Here is a 16,102-nt window from a genome sequence, read left to right on the forward strand (position 1 = left end):
ACACTAGCTGCTTCCAAGCCCAATTCGAAATGCTAATACTTAACTCTCAATCCCTAAATTGATTGGGACCCAAATATCTGAAGAAGCACCTCTTCCAATGCTAGCCCCTCTCTGCCTTAAGATCTTCAGTTGAAGCCCTTTTCCATGTGCCTTCCTTAGAAGAGATGTGTTATGCATGCATGGAGAGGGCCTTTTCTGTGGTAGCACCCCAACTATGGAATGCTCTCCCCAAAGAGGTACAAATGGCACAAATATTACAGTCTTTTAACCACTAGTATCACATTTCTACTTGTCTTAGAAATTTAAAGGGTAATGTTGCCTTGAACAGATTTTTGGTTTTATAGCCTTTTGTTATCTCTCAGTGCATAATTTTTAGAAGCATGTTTTATTGCATCTGTATTTTGTTTGAATAACGTTTATGCATATTGTACACCACCCTGGAATCCACTAGATGAAGTATGATTTAGAAATATCTTAAATACCTAAAGGTGTAATCCTATGCATGTTGAGACAGAAAAAAGTCCTACAACTTCCGGCATTCCCTGGCTGGATTGCACCCTAAATAAGTAAAAGCATTTCGAAAGTCTAGTTGCAAAGTGGGAAAATGCATCCACTAAGTACATAAGGAACTACACCACAAGTCAAGTCCATGCTAGAAGATGGTACACTATAGCGTAGCCAGCTCTCCCCAACCTGATACCTACTAGATGTGTTGAACTACAATTCCTATCACCCCCAGCCAACAGAATGCTAGGGTATGATGGGAGTTGTAGTCCACATCTAGAGAGGGTGCAGGGCTGGGGAAGGGTGGGGTACACCAGAGCACATTTGCAGCCTGTCCAAGCCTTGGTCTGGAGCTTACTGTGCCAGAAGCAGCAGCACTCTGCTGTGGAGAGAAGGCACGAATATAGCCTATGCAACAGACAGCCCCACAGGCTTGTCTGCTCCTCTCGAGGAATGCCCCAAGCCCCTGCAACCTATGCCATTTGTGGCATCCATGTCTTCGCATTATGAACAGACACAGCTTGAAGGTGAAGTCAAATACCCAGTGCCTAGCAATTGGCCCTTACTTTCAGAAAGCTTCCTAAACATTCAGATGCAGAATTAGTGTAGACCTAAGATTCCCAGCAAGCCTCATTACAGGACTGCTGCCCTGCTTGCAGTGGTAATCCTCAGCCTTCAGGTCACTGCTGCTGATTGGACAGATATAAGGGCTGTTCATTTATTTGTTGTCCTGGTTTCTATGCATGATGATACTGAGCCTAGGCCCTGCTTTCACACACACCATCTCCTATTCCCTTCAGCATGCACAGAAGTGAACCGTTTGCCTTTTTCATGGCCAAACAGTGATCTATGGCTCAGGCATATCAAAAGCCCCAGACAGTATTGCCACTAAACCACACTGAATTTCAGAAGTGTGAAATAATTAGATCCTATTATTATCCCTTTTTTCTTTTTTGCTTTCCACCTCCACAGCTACCACCACAATACTCATCTTTGCAAAAGTGAAGCAAACTGAAGCATTATTACATTATGAAACAGTTTAGCCTGTGCTTTAGATGAACAACAGCCAGAGCTACAAAAGAAGTAATAACAGCTCCACCTCCACATGCATGCCTTCTTCTAGTCTTTGACAAAAAAATGTATGGGTTTACCCTTTATTTATTCTTCACTTCAAGAGCTCTGTTGTCATTCCTTTCAACCCCTTTAACATGCTGTAGCAACTGGCATGTTAGAAAGAAGAACATTAGGGTGGCATTACAGGGTCAAAGTAGCAACCAATGTGACTCAGAGGGTGGCTTTTAGCCAAGTACTTTACAGAAGGGCTATGGACTTTTAAAGTGACATGTCAGTACAACCTACTATCTCCTCTCCCCACAACTTCTTGTAATAATTGCTTATCAACATTAGCGCAATCTTTGCTTAGTTTTTTTTTAATGATTTTGGGCTCTTTGTTAAGATTCTGCTGAAAGAAGTACTAATTAACCAAAGCAGACAATGTTCTGCTTCTGGCATTCACACTTGGGAATAATCCTTATTGGATTATCGTAAAATTTACTATTGCAGTAAGGAAAACAGAATTTTAAAGGGGAACAAGGCTATCAGACTACTTCATACAAAAAATTGCTAGGTGATGTTTTGTAGGGGAAGGTTAGAAAGATATTTCAAAATGGCCATGATCATAAATAAAAATGGAAAAGCCAACTTGATGTTAATTTCAGTTCCATAACCAAACAAACTTTGATGATGGCACATAGATAAAGGGGGAAATTATTTTCTCAAATTGGTTGCTCCAAAGAGATTTCATCATAAGGCATGTGTAGCGGGGGTAATCAGCATACAATGAGAAAAGAAAACTGCAGATACCAAGGGCAGGAAGTGCAGAAGATAAGGGAAGAGGCCTCTTGCAAAATGCAACCTTCTATCAATTAGGGAAGCAGCACAGCAGATCTCATTTCAGCAAAACTAGATTTGTGGCATTTGTTTTGTCTAACTACTTGGTGTTTCAGAAATAAATGAGATAAGCTAAAGTGAGCCACAAGTACTACTTATTGTTTTGAGAAATACCACAATTTGAGCTGCCTCATGTATGGATAATACAGGACCAGGAGAAAGTAAGCTATACAATCCTGACATAAATGTACACATTCTTTCCTTTTGGAAACCAGTTAGTTGCTAATGATTAACAGAGCTGTTAACTAGGCTATTTTAGGCTCTTCTTTTCCAAGAGCCAAGAAAGTAGTTGCTAGCAACAGACTCCGATGTTTATGCCAGCCATGCAGGAACTCCAGCCGGCCCTGGAGTTGGAATACAATGGAAATGGTCAGGAGTTCTCTTTGTACTTGTATTCCATAACCACCACTAATGTGCTGCTTTGCTTTCACCGGCAGCAAAATAAATGGACACAATCAAGCTAAACCAACCTTCCCCAACTTGTACCTTGCAGAAGACTTGGACTACAACTCCTATCGCCCCCAGCCAGATGAGCTATGGAAGCTAAAAACAACTTCCAGGTTTCAAATTTTTTCTCTCTCTCTCTCTTTTTTTGCAAGAAGACTGCAAGTTTTGCAGAAATGCAGTAGAGTATTTGCATGGCAAAGGTAATCTTTGCTCCCTCTTGGACTTTCTACTCCAGAGCAAATCAGTATCTGGGCCAAGGGTGAGAAACAAGGCAGGGTTAAGCTTGTGCACAGTACGGTGGATTAGTATTTACAGGCTAAGCAGACTCACTATTGCACAGAGAATCGTCCGCTCCCAAACTGGTAACAAAGCCATACTGAGAGGTAAAAAGGGCATGCACAGATTAGAATTGTGTTTTGGGGGAAGGGCCATAGCTCAGTGGTAGAGCACATGCTTCGCAAGAAAACGGTCCCCAATTCAATGCCTGGCATCTCCTGTACAGCTGGGAAGAGCAAACTTTAGAGCAGGGATCCCCAAAGTAGTGACCGCAAGACCACCAATAGTGCCCACAAAGCTCTCCACTCCTTGCCCCCTTCCAAAGAAAAGATGAAAAAGTTTTTAAAAAACAAAAACATTGAAAAATGTTAGGGCAGTCTTCTTTCTCTCCCTTTCTAGCCTTGCTGTTTCTGTCCTCTCTCTTTGCCTTGCTGTTTTCCCCTGCTTCCCAGCCTCTAGCCTTGCTATTCCCCCTTCTTCTTTAGATCAGTTTCTCCCCTTTGAAGCTCTTTCTCTACCTGTCTGACTTGCTGCTTCCCCCTCCCAGTCTCTAGTGTTACTATTTCTCTCCCCACCTCTTTGCCTTGCTGTTTCTCCCCCACTCCTAGCCTCTAGCCTCACTATTTCTCTGTATAGAATCACAGAATAGTAGACTTGGAAGGGGTCTATAAGGCCATCAAGTCCAACCCCCTGCCCTTCCCCTTATTTAGCTCACTTTTGACTAGTCAGGGCACCATGGCAGTCATTATGTGACTAGCCACATCCTTCTTGGGAGCCATTTTGTGATGGTGCCTACAGTAGTTTCTTAAATTCCCAAATGTTCTCGTGGGTCCCAAAAGGTTGGGAGCCCATGCCCTAGAGAGTTGGTGTCAATCAATATAAATCAGAGGTGAAGAACCTCTTTCAGCCCAAGGGACAAATTCCATTTCACAGAAGCTTTTGGGGACTGCATTGCAGTGGTGGACGAAGCTAAAGGCAAAAGGGCTCTTTCTGCCAGTACTAAGCCTTAGGAGGGTCATTTCAACTATTTAGAATGAGGGCAGAACTGCACAAAAGCTGAGAAGCCACCAAAAATCTGTGGTTGGGGGAAAGGTGCCATAGACATTTGGGGACCCCAGATTAGGCAGTATAGAGCTATTTGAACCAATGGTCTGACATGGTATAAGGAAGCTTCCCATTTTAAAGAATCTGTCGCTCCCACTGAACCAAGAGTCTTACAGTGCACTTCTATACATGACCACACAAAAGAAAGCCCCATTGAGCTCATACATGACCACACAAAGGGAAGTCCCACTGAGGTAGATGAGTGCAGGGTTGCAACCCTAGTAATTTTAATTAAACTAAAGTAGTATTTGAGGACTGATTCACACAAATAATAGTAGAGCCCCTTGCATGTTCACACCAACTAGTAATCCCATAATGGCTATTTTTCCATACATGGCTACTGATTAAATTCACAAGAGATGTGAAACTGAAATTATGTGTGCCAATGTAAGTCTAGAAGTCACTGCCATTTATTTATTTAAAACATTTATGTACTACCCTTCATCCTACTTAGGATTTCAGGGTGACATATCACAGTACAAACACAGTAATAAAAACAGATAAAATCCTTAGAACAAATAAAAGGACAGGTTGACCCAAGCCTTTTTCACATGAACGTTTTTACCTGGCACCCAAAAGATTACAGCATAGGCACAAAGTGAACGTGTTTACGCCGGGCCCTCCATAACCAGGGGCCACATCTAAGAAAGTCCTTTGCTGTTGAATACCATACCTCTGATAAAGAGCCCCCTGCTTATGCAGGTTGATAAGCAATATGATATGCAGAGAGGTTCTCCTACCCCAGAAAAAGTGAGGATAGTGGGAGTTGTACCGCCACATATCTGGAATACAGTAGGTTGGGAAAGATCAGACTTATTTGATGTTTGTGGTAACTCATTGCCATCTTTTCAAAGAAGGCATTTTCTGAAACAGCACCTCGGAAGTCCTGCATTGTCATTTTCTGCCCCCTTGAATTCAGCACATTTGCAAAAACTACACATTTCCAGCACAATCACTTTGCTGCAGATGCTCTGTGCAACCAACTGGGGGAAAGAGGAAGAGGCTAAGTTTCAACATTTCAGGAAGTGACAACTATTATCGAAGTTCATATGCCATCATTTGCATTTTTAAGAGAAAGAAATAAAGTTTTCCGCTTGGCTCCTGACCACCAACGTAAAACAACATTACAGCACCTCACCTCAAGCCAGGTATGTTTGACTATATCTCCATGAAATATATATTAGGGAGTATTAGCAAGTATGGTAAGAAAATAGGAGTACTGCTGGATCAGACTAAAGGCCTATCTAATCTGGCACTCTGTTGCCAACTAGATGTCTATAGGAAGCCCGCAGGCAAGACATGAATGCAATTACAAACTCCTGGTTGGTTCCCCAGCAACCAGTGTACATAGGCGTGTACATAGACATCGTGATTAGTAGCAATTGATAGTCTTATCCTCCATGAATTTCTCTAATCCTCCTTTAAACCTAAGTTAATACCTTTCACCACATATTATGGAAAAAATTATGTAAAGTACTTTCTATCCTGAATCTCCCACCATTCAGGTTCATTGCATAGGTCAGGGTTCTAATCTTAGAAGAGAAATGGTAAAACATTTCTCTAGGCACTTTCTGCATACCATGTAGAATTTTATCAACCGCTATCATGTCACCTCTTATTCACCTTTTTTTCTAAAAAGCACCAAATGCTGTAAACCTTCCTCATAAGGGAGTTGCTCAAGGCCCTTGATCATTTTAGTTGCCGTTTTCCGTACCTTTTGCAGCTGTACAATATCCTTTATTGAGATGAAGTAATCAGAACTGTACATAGTATTTCAAGTGTGAATCATAGATTTAAATAAAGTCATTATGATATTGGCAGTTTTTTAAAATATTTTCCGAATGATCCAACATGGAACTTGCCTTTTTCACAGCAGCAACATACTAGGTTAACACTTTCACTGATATCGATAACTGAAATTCCTACGAAGATGCATAGAGGAAGAGGAAATTGCACAAATGAATACATTTCTACCTCCAAAAGATTTTATAGATTGAATAATTTGAACAGAACCCAAAGTGCATAGAACAGATATAAAGTGTTACATTTAATCAATATGTGCCTGACCACCACAGCAATAATCAAGAGCCCAAGTAGCCTCATTCTGCACCCACTTGTGTTTTGAAAACATCTCTAAGGGGAGAAAACTCTACATGGATTTGTGTAGTCCATAGATTACTATGGCGTAGCAAATGAAGGAAGTTTCACAAGGATGCCATTATCTGTCATATCAAGGCAGAAAAAGATTCTTTTCACCACAGCTGTCACAAGGGAATGCAGAGTAGCCCAAGATGATGTCCCTTACCAGCCAAAAAGGCAAACATGCCCCACAAAGGGAGGAACAGAGAGCCTGTTAATATCTTCCAGCTGTGTCTTCTATTACCTCAGCTTCTTTGGATTCAGACCCAGTCAGTTCACTTGTATCCAAGCTCCTAATAACCAAGGATTTAGTAGAATGCAAAGTTCTTCACTCATAATAAAGAAGCAGCCGCCTCACACACAAAAAGAGACAACTGAACCAATAGGTATGATACAACCAAATTAAACTGTGTGAGAAGGTAAAGCACAAACTCCACTGTCAGAAAACAAATTTCAGAGGGATACACTGGACCGGAACTGTAATACATTACATTAAAAACAAAGTCCTGTGACATCTTTAAGACTAACAAATTCCCTATGGTGTAAATATTTTGAACTATTGTCCACTTCAACAGATGCATGAAATGTTATTCTGAGTCTGCAGGTATACACAGAATCATTTAAACAGTCAGCAGGTATATACTCAAACATTCAAGCGGGAAATGAAATGCATGAAAAAATACAGACAGCGATAGTTCCCTTAAAGCTTACATACATGTAAATTAGCGACCATTCAGGAGTAGCATTGATTGTAACAAAGCATCCTGGCATTGCTACGCTAATCAACACCTGTAGTCAATAAAAACTGTTCTCTCAATTCAGACATCAACATTGGTAGGTGGAAGCTCAGGAATTTTACATATATTTAAGCTGTAACATAATTGTCACACTGTATTTTTTGTATTTCATTTCCATGCTTACATTTGTTTTCTCCCACTGCTTATTTTTTCTCTCTACATCCATGTGTCTGTGTGTACGTGCACACACACCTCTGTCACCTCAGGATAATCTTACATGCATCTGATGAAATGGGCTCTAGACCACTAAAGCTTATGCCATAAGAAATTTGTTAGCCTTTAAAAGGTGTCGAAAGACTCTTTGTTGTTTTCACTAATGGAAATGGTCACAAGAAGTACCACATTGAAAGGTTAACTACACATGCTTCAACATCCATGTATTTGAGAAAGTACAAGAAAGGCCCTCTCTTCATAAAAGAGGAAGTGCATAGATTAGAAGCAACCAAAGTTATATAATGAAGCACTGGCAGAGATAGCTTATATAACATAAGAACAGGTTTGTTACATCAATGATAAGGGTTTAAAAGAGGAAATACACCTGCTGCTTCCTAGTAACGTACATTATTTTGAGTACTTCCAGTCAAGCATTTTATGCTACAATCACCTTACTTCACTCACAGAATTTTATGCGGATTCAGACAATGACTTACTCCACTTGTAACCTTCCTGTGTTCCCTGCCCCATGCTTTTTCTCCCACTTTTTCTTACCCCCCCACCCCCCACCCAATCCGTTAAGGGGAAAAATGGAATAGATGAATAATGCCTTTTGACTGGTAGAAGTAGAAGTTCTCTGTCTGGAAGCACCTTTTTTCCATTTTAGTATTTGTGACCAGGGTTAACAGGCTATGAAGAGATACCACAATATTAATATTTCTAATCTGAACTTGTATGGAACTGTCCTTCTACATTCCACTTGGTTCCATGCACACAATCAAATATTAGCAACCACCAAAAGCTGAGTATTCTATTCACATAACAAATGAGACAAAACATTGACCAAGAAAAGTATCATACCTTAAATTGTTTATGTTATGCATGGGATTCCTCTACTTATACCTGGCAAATATTTTCAAAAACTCAATGCTTTGTTTCGTAGATTTTTCTGGGGTTCTTCCCCAATACAAATATCTTTGAAATGGATGCAACTTCTAATTAAAATAGGTGGGTGTGGTTTTCCAGATACCATTAGGTCTACCTGTTGACATGCACTAAATTTTGTTCTTCTCCAGTTCAATTAGATTTTTCACCCTCATCAGTTCTGGAGTCCTTCTGTTTGGACCCTCTTCCCAAATGGATGGCACTAGGCTCTCAGCATATCAGAAGAGACAAACCCTCTCCCACAATTTTGGCTGCTAGAGAGGTGTGGCATATAGCATCATGTCAACTGCAGCTTGATCTATTCTGTCATGCTAAATTGACTTCATGAAGAAATCCAAATTTAAAAATTGGAAAGAAAATGTTTTTGTGGAGGATGTAGATGAATAGGATGATTTTTACTTTGGATAAATTAGTAGGTCCAAATGATGAGTTTTGTCCAGCTTTACGTGCTAAATATAAATTACCCATTATGGCTGAATGGCAATACTTGCATTGCAACACCTGCTAGACTCTAGGTTTGGTCCAGCTGCGTTTTCAGTGTCAGAGCCCCCATATTGTTGGAAACACAGCAGCTGAACAGACATGTAGACCCACGATCCATGTATATAAATACTTGGTATCAGTAAATAAGTTTGATACTCAGAATCTAAGACAAGAATGGAATAGAGAATTGGAGCGTCCTATTTTGTCTAATCAATGGACTGTTGCTTTAGCGTCTGTATGAGAAGTTTCTATGGATGTTAGGCTACACCTTCAGCAAAAAATCAGCAAATTTCCCCCCCTCCGGGTTTATTGGACTCCACAATGTCTTTTTAACCAAGACTTGTCTAATTAGCATAATTTTAGGAGATGTAACACACCTAATGCTTATTTTATTTATACATTTTGGCAACACACCTAATGCTTATTTTATTTATACATTTTGGCAATGCCCAATAGTCGCTTCCTTTTTAGAGGAGGTCATAATACGGATAAACTTCGCATTGAAACAGTCAATAATATTGAATGATGTGCATGTCCTCCTAAACTATTTACCAGTTCCTTGGAAGTTAACTAACAGTCAGCACAAATGGATTTTCTGAGCCCCTATGACAGCCAAAAGACTGATATTAGGTTGGAAGGATAAATGTTTACCTCCCATAATGCAATGGAATGAGGACCTAACAATGCTATCAACATTTGAACAGTAGGTGCCACTTCTGGGTGGATAAATATATGGATATTTAGTCTGCTTTTCTTGAAACAAAAGGAAAATCTCCCCCTCCCTGTTGTACTTGATGGAATATTGATATCTCTATATATGTAATTTTCTATTTTTTCATTTTTCTTTTTACGTTTTTTGTTAAATTCACAATGGAAAAAGATTAATAAAAACTAAGAACATTGTTTTTCACTTGAAATTACAAACTCCCAACATCATAAAAATCTGAAAATTAAGTTCCCAAATTTGAAGCTTTGCAAGTATACATTCATTCAAACTCCTATTTTGAATACTGCAGGTTTCTTAAAATTCAGATCGTCATTATTTTTCATGACCAACATTAAAGTATCTCTATGCTGAAGCATTATAAACACAATGCAACAGCTTGTGTTGTATTATTGCAGCAAATTATGAATATGCAAGACTACCTACTATTGTCGATATTTACTTTCCATCTCATTAGAGAAACATAATTTTATCCAGTAATTACGCGTATTGCTTCTACAAAGATCTGGGTACTTTGTCTACAATCCTGCACACCTAACTCAGCACTGGACTGTGGTCCTTATCTTCAAGTAAGTGATCTTGATTGTGCTTTTGCAAGCATACAGGGAGGTAAACAGAAATCTTTTAATTTCACAGTTAAATGCTACCAGGCAGTGCTGAGGGAGATGAAAAGGAGAAGCCGGGCCAGTCCACCAGCCCTGAAGACCACCACAGCCATGAAGCTTTCTCCTTCCTCAGCTGTCATCTCCAGCAGCCATTTCAGCAGGCTATGCTGAGGGAGATGCAAGGGGGAAAGCAAGGCCATTTTACCAGCCAAGCTAAAAGAATAAATTTCTTTCCCTCCCCTCCCTACTCCTTATTACTTGTGTGTCATGTCTTTCAGATTGACTGTCTGTGTGCAGGGACTGTCTTTTTTTATTGATTATTTGTAAGCCGTTCTGAAAGCTTTTGGCTGAAGATACAATAGAATTCTAAATTAAAAATTAAAAAACAAACACATCTTATCTCTAGGCAAGTATAACCAGGTAATGCAAAATGCAAATGGGCCGCATGACCAAAGGTTTTGATTACGTTTCTAGGAAGTTTAAAGGAAGGCTTTAGAGAAATGCAAACCAGCAACTAATTAGTATGCACTCTTCTTCAGGAAATACATGAATTACAAAATTAGAAACTTGTTTTAAATGCATTGTCCTTCTTTCCTGGTGATATAGGTTGCCTTGATTTAATTTATCCACTGTGATAAACACACAAATAGGTTGAAATCCAGTAACATACAACTTCCCAAAGTGGAACACCCAACCATCTGGGTGGCAAGGATAGTGATGGACAGGAATATAAAGATGAACATGTGAGACGCTACTGCAGTACCTGCCCTGAAACGACACAGGTAGACTAAAAGCAGCAACCACCTAGAAATCAAGGCACTGCACTCAAGTGGAGCTGGGGTGCAGGGTGGAAGGCAGAACAAGTCAGGATCTTGTTGTACCTACCTGTCAGGGATGATTTAGGGTGGATTTCTGCATTGAGCAGGGGGTTGGACTCGATGGCCTTGTAGGCCCCTTCCAATTCTGCTATTCTATGATTCATCAAAAATTACCTTAACAGCTCAGCATCAAGGTTCCCCCAGTTGGGGCCAAAGCATTCTACTGGGACATACACAACTGTACACTTCCTGACAAAGAAGCCTCTCATCCACCACCCACATACAAAGCAGACTGTCATCAAGTTCATTCTTTAGGAACTTGGGAGGCCTGAAGCCTGTTGGAGTTTGCAGCTACTCCTTACTCTTTATCTCTTTTCTACAGAAGATTATGCAATCACCCCTGCGGAGGCATAAATTATTCTCTCTTCCTCATTCCCTATCCATCTATTAAAGCATCAGGGTAAAAAAAAAGGTAGGCCACTAAGGCTACAATCCTCTACCCACTTACCTAAAAGTAGGCACTGCAAGTGTGTAAAAAGTGTCCCTTGCTCCAACTCTTCCTTTCCAGGGCTAATGAACATATTCAATTGGATATACCTTGATTTTAACAAAGCCAACAGTGCAGAAGCTGCAGCATCTTTTAAAAACATTTCTGCACTAAACTCACAGCCCGTTGCCCTCATCCCACTTCCAAAGTTCTAACAGTCAGGTAATACATTTCATTTGATCAGTCTCTTAAAAACAGAACGCATATCTCTGAACTGTAAACTCAAGAGATTACACACTCCAAGGCCTTCCTTTAGGCACATCATTGGCTCCTCAGTGATTCTATTTCTGGACCCTCCTCTGAGGCTGCACACTGCAAAGGAAGGCCAGTACTGGTGGGCAAGCTATTGCCTGTGGAAGCTTCTTTTCCATTACTGATTGAGGACCCAGGGCTCAGTGGAAGAACTTTAAAAATCCACTGTTGTAGTGATTAACCTGCCCCCTCCAAATGTTGCACACGGTAACTCCCACTGCTAGGGTTGGGGCTATGAGAGTTGTCATCCAAAACATCTGGAGGACCCCTCCATCCCTCAAAGACCTTGTTTGGTTTTTGAAGAATTGGTATCAGTTTTTAGAACTTTTGCACACATACCCCAGCTCACAAGTTTACTTTCAATGTCACTACCAATTCCATAATATATTACGGAAGAGAAACTGTGCATAGCCCATGTATCCCTCAGCCACTTCCTGCCATGTACAGTTGTCTAAAATCAATTTTAAGTCAGTGATTTTTAAGACAATACTATGCAAAAAGAAAAGTTATCTACATGTTCAGTATCTAAGGCCCTCCTCCAGGTGCCTCTTTGAGGGAGCCTCAGAAGGCATCAACAAGGGAGAGGGCCTTCTCAGTGATGACTCCCCAGTTGCGGGAGATGATGAGGCCCACCTGCTTGTCTTATGGTTGAATGCTTAAATTTGTTTTACATACATGTTGCCTCTGTGTGTATGTGTGCTGTCTTTTTATATGTTTTTATGTAAATGTTTTTAATGGTTAATGTATTTTAATGTTTTTTTTTTAATTTTTGCAAAATACCCAGAGAGTTTTAGCTATTGGGAAATATAGAAATGTAATAATTATAATGTGCACACATGTAAAACTGTGTAGGCTCTGGTAATACATTTGACCAATGCAATAATAATAATATAAAAACAAAACAAAAGGCATAGAATTAAATGCAGTCATCAGAAAGTAATGTATACACACTATATCTCCTGTTTGTGCAGAGAGGGCAAATAATTCTCCAGCCTGTTAAACATCTGAAATCGCTTTCACTCTTAACAATAAATGTAACAATAAAAGTCAAAAAACAAATTTCTGTTGACAGTTGTCCAGCTTAGAACCAAAATGCATGCACACCTCCGGGATGCAACACCGTCAAGTACAAGGACAAATTATGATCCTCTAGTTAATAGCAAAGCTCTCATTGATTTCTACAGCAACTAGAGCAGCTCCGATGATGTCATCAGCTACAACTATGACCATACGCCCTGACAAGTCACTATGACTATGATTACACATTTCTTTCAACATTACTGCCACTTCTGCAATCCACAAGGCACTGGAGCAAGATGAGATCAGAGTTCTGGGATCCAGAAGTCGCCTGACCTTGATTCTTTTCACATCCCTTTTTACATTCTCGAAATATTTAAAAATTCTGAGCACAAGTGAATCCAGTCACTTGAGGGAAAGCTATCAATAGAAACATTCTACAGGTTTGCTGCTGATGGGCTGAAGCAACCACCTAATTTGTGTACTAAATATAACGACTTTAGGAAGAATATCCCCCTTCAACAATCCAAATTCCTGCACAAAGCATTCAAGATCTAGAAACGTGAATGCAGGAACTCGAAAGTGTCAAAAAGGACTCTTCTGGTCCAACCCCTCACCGCCCCCCTTCCACCTCCAAACTCGAATCACGTAAGTAAGACTTGAAGCTCACATATATCCGTGTAAAACCTTAAGGAAACAATGTGCTGGTCTTATGAAGTAAAATCTGTACCAGGAGTTACAAGGTGAGGGGGGGGGGAGGAGGAGTAAAATGAGAAGACTACTTTGTCACCCCAGAGCAAGTCATCCACTAAAAAGGGGCAAAAGAAGTCAAGTTGGGGGGTGGGGGAGACTAAAAAAAAATTGTACACCTTCCCTACCTTCCCTCAGACAAAACGCATAGCTTAAACATTCCCACCCTGTTTTTTTATTTACTATTAACCAGACCAAAGGACCACAGGATTAAAGTGATTTATCTGCACGGGGGGAGAGGGAGGGGGGAGTTGGACGGTGAAAGAAAGCATTGAGATTGAAATCGCGACGGATTTTAGAAATGTCATCAGATGGCAAAGACAATTCGAATGATCCCTTTCCTGCTTTTCTCTCATCAGCAGTTTCCCGTCTTACCAGGGCAATGGGCAAGGGTCATATTAACTAGAATACTCCGTATGTAGCTCATTTCCCGGTTCCGAAGGGAGGAGACCTCCTTTCCGCGGCCGCCTATTAGCAATGCCGAAATGCGTAGCTGCACAAACAACGCAACGCAGGCATTATGCAGACGGCTTAAAGAAACAAGAAAGCCCACAAAAAAGTTCGCCCAAGCTCTCGAGCTCCCTAATTCATCCCATCGTCCCGAGTCCTCTCTCTGCAAAAAACCTTTTAGGGCTGCAAACAAACCGTCTCCACAACCTGCGGTTTCTTCTCGGTTTGAGCAGGAACTCAACGTTGCAAAACAAAACAACAGCAAAAAGAGACACAGAGGGCCTCTGGACCCTGCAGGCGCTCATGGTTTCAAACTTACCTCCTTTTCCCACGCGTCAGAGAAAAGCAAGGTTAGTCCCCATCGCTTTTTTCCTTGTTTTTCTTTCAGTCCCAATTACAACAACAACAACAACACACAAGCACCAAAAATCAACCACCAAAGCCTGAAGCGATCTCCAAAGGCCTCCTGGAAAGAAAGCAGGAAGTTTTCTTGCAATGTAGAATATCGCGTGCAGTTGTCACCCTGATCAGTTTCCTTTCTGCACACGGGAGGGGAAAAGTCCTGCGGTGTACCTGGCTCGGATCAAGAGAGCCCCGTCTGTTCTCCCTTTCCGCCAGCCACACGTTGCAGTATCAGGATTGCAAGTCTCTGAGTCACAGATTTTAGATCACCCAGCTTGGGGAACAGGAGAGAGCGGGTGGGGAGGCGGTGGAAAGAGAAGAACCCCGAGCTACGAAGGCGGCAGCAACTGCAGCAGCAGAGGAAGCTGGCTCCCCCCTCCCCCGGTTCTCCTCCTGCTGCTGCTGCGAACGTAGAGATTGCACAACTCTCAGGCAAGGAAATTAGGAGCAGCCTCCTGCAAAAAACAAAAAAACCCACCACGCATCTGCTCTGCAATAGAAGTCCAACCAGCTCTTCCTCTTCATCAGCACAACTGCCTGCTGCTCAGGCTCCCCCGCCCTACAGCAGGCCTAAGTCCCGCCCATTTCCTGTTGCCATATAAGGCGAAGAAAGTTTTCCTCTCCCCCCCCTTTTATAATAACCATCCTCTAATGCAAGGCTCTGAGTGAGTGTATATATGTGTGCGCGCCCGTCGATCTAAAATGTTGTGTTGGCAGGAGGTTCCAGTTGCTCTGGCGCGCATTAGTATCTCGATCAAGCTACAAGGTCAGGGGGAAGAGCCTGATCACGTTACTGGAAACACTCTTGCCAGGAATAGTGCTGACTTTCTTTTCCCCGCTTGCAGAGACTTTTACTTTGGTCTCTCTTTTATAGGCTTGAGCCAGTAAATCACGCGGATGCACCAAGACGCATTGTGGAAAAAGAGCAGACTAGAAAGACATTAAAACGTTAAATTCTCATGGAGTGGGAGGGACTGGCCAACGGCCGCCTCCAGATTTGGTTAGGAGGACAAGTTGCTCGGCTGCAGCCTGATCCCAGACACACAATTGCCACTTACGTCGACGGGGTTTACTCACAACATGTAACTGCGCGCAGGGTTGCCTCAAGCATTCCATGGGAGTAAATCTCACTGAGCACAGCGTGGCTTGCATCCGACACATACACACACAGGATTGGGCTTGTCAGTCTTGCACAAAACAGTACACTCGCCGATTTGCACACATGCCCTCTGAAATCAGCTTCTCTAGGAAGTGCCACGCCGTTGACTTTTTCTTTTTTAATTACACACCGACTTCGAAAAATGCAGGCAGGTAAAGGGAAGGGTACTTCTTTTTTAAAAAAAAAGGGGGGGGAAGAGGAGGAAGCAGGCTAGACCAGCAGTGATCGGGAATTAAAAGAACAGAGTTAGATCCGTGTGTCAGGCCTTTTAGCTGCTTTGCCATGACTCATCGCTTGTTCTTGTGCAACAGCCTCGGCTTCTTTATGCGAGTGTATAAAAGAAGGCTATTGATAATCACTACGTTAGACTGCTTTAAGTTCTGTACCAGCGTTAAGGCTAGCTTCCCTTTGCCACCTCCCACTAAGAAATCTGCGTTTTCCCCTTACCCTCCCTCCTCATTTTCAGTTTGTATTTGCATCTTACACAGTAAACGAGTTCACTGCAACAACCGTCTTTTATTGCAACGTGAAAGGAACGTGCATTGCAAATGTGTGCAAGAGGGGAGAAATGCAAGTGTGC

The 16,102-nt window shown here is 41.5% G+C and overlaps 1 protein-coding gene across 1 annotated transcript in view; it reads right to left on the minus strand.

The window, feature by feature from the left end:
- MIDEAS (mitotic deacetylase associated SANT domain protein) overlaps positions 1–14,712 on the minus strand; it is a 53,769-nt gene extending 39,057 nt beyond the window's left edge. Inside the window, exon 1 of the mRNA XM_063117641.1 lies at positions 14,281–14,712. The gene's annotated coding sequence lies outside the window, so the exon portion shown is untranslated. The remainder of the gene's footprint in view (positions 1–14,280) is intronic.
- Positions 14,713–16,102: the final 1,390 nt, after the last annotated feature.

Source organism: Elgaria multicarinata, chromosome 2, assembly GCF_023053635.1.
Source record: "Elgaria multicarinata webbii isolate HBS135686 ecotype San Diego chromosome 2, rElgMul1.1.pri, whole genome shotgun sequence".
Classification (NCBI taxonomy): domain Eukaryota; kingdom Metazoa; phylum Chordata; class Lepidosauria; order Squamata; family Anguidae; genus Elgaria; species Elgaria multicarinata.